Source organism: Myzus persicae, unplaced genomic scaffold (assembly GCF_001856785.1).
Source record: "Myzus persicae strain clone G006 unplaced genomic scaffold, MPER_G0061.0, whole genome shotgun sequence".
Lineage (NCBI taxonomy): Eukaryota > Metazoa > Arthropoda > Insecta > Hemiptera > Aphididae > Myzus > Myzus persicae.
The window spans coordinates 63,065-69,064 of NW_019104171.1; the positions used below are offsets into that span (position 1 = coordinate 63,065).

Here is a 6,000-nt window from a genome sequence, read left to right on the forward strand (position 1 = left end):
AATCCCGAATTAGAAATTTATTGGTATTTATTAGTAGGTAATGAAAACATCGAAAATATTTTACAAAGTGATATTTTGAAAGATTAAAACAGCTACTTGTTTAACCTAAATACGTTAGGTCTATTAAATTAATCAATGCAATATAGACGTATACGCGGTAATGCCATAAAAACATTAAATCACATGACAGCACCTAGTGAAATGTCAAATAATAACAAATGTAGTGCGTTGAAAAAAAATTGATTGTTGGTACCTATAGCTCATATATTTTTATTTTTAAATTTTTCTTTGTTTCCGTTTCTCCCCGGAAGTAAATCGGGATGGGGTTGAGTTTTACGAGTGTCGGATACACAGTAAAAGGTTCCGGACGGCCGAAAACAATAACGATAAAGTTTGTCAAAGAGAATTCAACGGTCAAAAATGGGGATTTTTATCGACTCTATTGGCCATAATCTGTTCGTATATATTAAAACAATGTACGTGTGACGTGGGTGCGGCTAATGGGTGCGGGAACAACATACTTATACAGCTTGTATATGTTGTTTTAACAGAAAAGTCTTTCAGCTTTCTCAAGCTACATCGGTTGAATTTTCCGAAACTCCTCCCTAACCAAATAATTTGCACCGCATTGAGTATAGTTTCATCCTTATATCGAAGGAAAATGGGCGATTTCGGTGCTTTTACGATATTGGACATGTGCTATTATTTAATATTGTTAAGTAGTCGACAAGGACAATATTATTATTATTGTTGCAACTGTTATATTTGTTTTATTATTTTTCTTCGACGGTAGAACTTCGTATGTGCAGTAAAAAACTACTGACGTGTGTGGAAAAAGCGTAAACATTTTAATATTTTAAAGTGTGATAATGTAGGTGATTCTTTAATTTTGTCTCTTAACAGGGTGTTTTCGTGTAATATATTTGCTAACAAGTGTTTTCGTTTATAAGTATACAATTGTTTTAACTTTCCGCAGTGTATTTCTTTGGCACAAAAAAAATAACAATCGTTACGGTCTGCCATCCACGGAAAATTGTTATGTTTTCAGAATTTGTACTAGACGAACGGAGTAATAATAACAGTTATAATATATTATCAACAGAAAATATTGTTCGCAATATTATGTTTCAACGAAGAAAAAAAACTGTGAAGTATTAGCATACCGTTTATAATATAATATAACACGTCATTTAAGAGCGATGGAACACTGGTGTGGACTTTCCGTTCAAACAGAGGAAACAATTTATCGGAAACCGATTTGTCAGTTTAGATCGTTTTGAGAGAAACAAAATAGGTCGTTGTATAATAACAATGAGTTTTTTATTCAAGTCATTGTTAAAACACTAATAAGAAATGTGCCATACTGATAAATGAATGTAAATCATTGTAATTCGTGAATCCATTCCGAGTTGAGTGTTTTTTTTTTTGTAGGCGTTTGTAAGAAAATAAAAAACTGATCAGAATATAATTCAAAGGTCTTAGACTTGTCTTGCACTTCTCAGTGAGGGCTAAAATATTATAGGTAACCGTATGATGTAAAATATTTGTCAGGTATTTATTATATTATGTCATTGATTTTGAAATACGTCTTTGAGCGGAATGCGTTTAAAACATATTAATAAACCACATTATTGATTGTTTGCACTTCTGAGAGTTATTTTATTTCACACAAATAGAGTGAAACTATACATAAAAGATCATAAAAGAACTAATTACTGGTCCAAATTTCTAACTGGGCACTTTTATTTTTACCGATCAAGGTGACGTGTTGACAGTAAAAATATATTACTGTAGCATAATATGTAAACATCGGTATATCGCCTGATATTGGTATACCAATATTGATTAGTTTAATATTTAAACACGATAGGTAACGAGAGTTGTGTTTGTGATATACTGATATGATTGCCTAGTTGTCGAATGTCGATACTTTGTCACGAGCTTTGGATAAATTAGTTCGGAACACAAGTATCCTTACCTTGTGTCCTAATAAGCACATTCTCGAGGTGTTAAGTAAATTATCGCCATTTGGTTTATTGAACAAATTTCTCGTTAGTTTCATCTTGTAAGCCCTCAGAAATTACAATCCCCCTCCTCCATTTCATAATGGAATATGGTTTGGTTTTCTCTCCCCTAGCTGGGATGGGATTCTCCAATTTCTACTGCTGGGGAATTTCTTCGGCCACATTATCAATTAACACAATTAACGTGTCCAGCAATCCTCTTGACTGTACTCTGCATATGTCCGATTTCTCTCGCTCTTGACACCCTTACTAACCAAGGACACAATGCAATGATAACCTTCTAGAGGGTCTAACCTTTTATCCAATAGTGAAGTGGACTGTTCTTTGTGTCTATCAATAGCTAACCATCCACTTACTGTGATTTGTAACACGTTATTTTCGTAAGTCGTTATTATCCCAATACTGCGCTCCAAATTATTATGGCTATAATAAAATGCTCCGATGATTCATTCAATGTGGCCCACCGAAGGGGACCCATCTTTTCTATTTTACATAGCATGGTTACCGATGATCAATATTTGCATTCATTATATATTTTAGTAGTTTAGAATGTACTATTTCTATTTTTGATTGCTCTCTGTGCTTGTCTCGTACCATAGTAAATGAAAATGAAATATTTGATGATATTATGTAAAGGAAAAGACAAAGGCCTACTGTGAATGAAATATTATACATAAAACCATGAGCGTGACGTCGTGACGTGTAATACGTCGAGTAAAATAGCGAATTTTGGAAACTACATTATTTTAATTAATGATTATGATGTTTTATACGATAAATATGAATCGTTTTATGGTTATTGAAATTCTATAATAATAATATATTAATATGCACTATATTATGCAATATTTAATTTAGTTTTAGTTTTGAGTTAATGATGACGTAATTTGTCGGTTTCAGAATGATTTTTTTGTCGTTGTCTACGAGTTAACGATGGACACATACCTTCAAGTAAATATTTTTTTTCTATTGTAACGAGTTCTCCATTACCTCTGGTATAAGCATAGTTTATCAGCCGATCCGCATGATTCACGTTTCGAGGGAAATATTTAAACCTGATGTCTTCTACGCACGCCACCATAAAAATCGTGACGTGTGTATAATTGCACAAAGGCGACCCCATTTTATGCACGGGAATCAATAACGCATTCCACTTTAGTCACATTGCACATTATATGAATGATATATTATATTCACTGCTTATACTGCTTATAGTATTAAAATCATACGATTTTAACTCAGGGGCGTGATTTCAAGTTTTTTATCTGGGTTCGCAAACATTTAGGCAGGCCAATTTTGACATTTCACCAGGCCATAAAAAAAAAATATTTTTATATTTATAAATGTAGGTAACGTATGCAAGCCTATGTAAATATTCTTTCCTTCCCTTTTATAATTCTAATTGAAACTCATAACGATTAACTAATGCAACTTTTAAACAACTAGCGATTCAAAGAATTAAAAGCTTATAAGCAATTAAAGCAACCAGATAAAGCCATTTCACTATTATTTGAAAAAAGGCAAATAAGGCGTAATAAAAAAACCTGATAAACCAAAAATAAACAAAAACTTGAAAATAATATTTATTTTTGGAGTTTTAATGGAAGACCAATTTTTAACATTTTTTAAATTAGTAGTTAGTACTGTCGTTGCACACCCTACTCTCCCCCCAAATTACGCTCCTGTTTCAACTCTGACGGTGCTCGAATAATAATACATAAAATAATGTAATATTTCGTTTTCATACCTGCGTTTTATATCCTTGAAAGCTGTCGTCGTTACAATTGGTGGTATCGAAATGACGACACTGCGATGTTTTGCGATTTTAACAGTGTAGATAATAATATATGAATCATATTTGCGAAAATCCAAATATTACTTGTTCATCAAAATTCAAAACATATTATTCGGGAAACTGGCCAAAACCCCATTTTTTGTTTCTTCGAATATTCATCGGAAAATCCGATTGGTTGCGGTCGTCTGTCGTTTGACAGTGTTTTTTTTTTGTTCAACAAAGGGGTGTGGGTACGCTATAAATCAAGGGACACTGCTCTCCGAGTGCGCTATTATTGCGTTTGCATCTATTCGAGAAACAGAAATCGCATCGAGGGGTTATCGTAAACTATAGATTCGTCGGATGATTTATAGGCGTGAACGTGTGGGGCCGCTCTCCTGCCAGATTTTGTTTTCCAATCGGTCGCGGGTCCATAAAGTATATTCGTGTGTGATAAAATACGATAGTGTATTTCATCAAACGGAATAATATCATATTATTATTATTCGGTCGACGAACGACGATAAAGGTGTAGATACCTACCATAATACGATGCCATTAAGTGACGTAATATTATGATTATTTACCTCTGTAGCCACCGCGAACTGCCGTGAGATGAAAACATCATCGGAACAGCGGTTGTTTTATTTTAATTTTGGATCGCTCGATCATCGTCGACGATTGACGGTGCCAAGTAATCCCACGGGTCGTACGTCGAAAAAGATATTATTATTATTATTATTATTATTGTTATACACACAATGCGTGTGTACGTCGTAATAATAAATTGTATATTCGTGAGTGTGTCGGGACGACGTGGTGGTGGTGGTGCTTTCGGCAGAGTTTCACACATCAAATGCATATATACATAAAAGTGTGTGTGTGTGTGTGTGTGTGTGTGTGTGTGTGTGTGTGTGTGTGTGTGTGTGTGTGTGGTAAGGGTAGGCGTTATATAATATGTATGTAGTTTAAATATTATACGTCGTGGACGGGTAGGTTTCTGTGTAGGTTTAATAATAGTTATCGCAGAAAGCGTCCGGAACAACAATAACTGATATTGGCATCGTTAATATTATCCGTCAGGCGACGGCTATTCGATAAATTAAAACGGTTGTTTCCGTCCTCGGAAGACGTATACACGGTGGGATTATATCTGTACTTATTATTATAGTTTCTACGAGCGCATATATATATATTTATGGGTAATATAGCAGCAGCGGTATAATTGAAACAATAGTAATAATAACAATAACATAAAATACGCATCATCGATTCGTTAGCGTTTAATCTACCTACCTAATATTACTAACGACGACTACGACGACGATGAAGACGGCTAATAGTTATACGTCTCCGGCGCAAATAAGCGAAAAATACGCGAACAAAAGCCATTTGATAAAAAAAAAATATCAATCGCGTTTACTGGAATCACTTGCTGCACTAAATTCGGCGAGTTTGTGAAAACCAAAAGCAACGCGTCCGAAAACAGATTTTCAACTTGTCGCACGTCTCGACCAGTCATTTTAATAATAATAATTATATCTTAACCGTAATAATATTATCAATAGATAAACGTTATTTACAACTATTTGCGATATGTGTCGTGTCATCGTCGTCTAATATCGAATGGTAAAATATAATATCGTTTGCGCTTGACAATAATGTGGTCGTAGGTAAGCAAACCGTTAAAACGGTCTTATCATTACAGTAAACGCGTTTCTGCGGACGTCAAAAGTCAAATCGGATTCGGTCACAGAAATGGGAAAAAAACAATCTTTAAGTGTGAATGTAAAATTAGTATTCATAATATGATTAACTTATCTCGTCAAAACGTGTTAAAAATATTATTAGTGATACCTTACGCCGATGTCTAATCGTTTGCAGTTTTAAATACCAATTAGAATTCGTTGTATATTGCCGTTACGGTGATGCACTGATACCTGACAGAACCGACCGTCGTCCGATATATTATCCATGGTTGATTAATGATTATAATATGTGTAATGATTATAAAATAATGACTTAATAACAGGGCTTGCAAACGTTATAATAACGTTATGATTATAACGTTATATTTGATAAAAAACGATTGAAATTTGTAAACGTAATTATAACGGAAAACGATAAACGTAAATAAATAAATAACACAAAACAAAACGTAACGTTTAACAAAATATATGATGTATCATTAAACAAAACATA

At 33.7% G+C, this 6,000-nt stretch overlaps 1 protein-coding gene across 5 annotated transcripts in view; it reads right to left on the minus strand.

Annotated features, from left to right (window-relative positions):
* Positions 1–6,000, minus strand: part of LOC111039604 — a 78,062-nt gene that overhangs the window by 42,102 nt on the left and 29,960 nt on the right. The window lies entirely within an intron of this gene.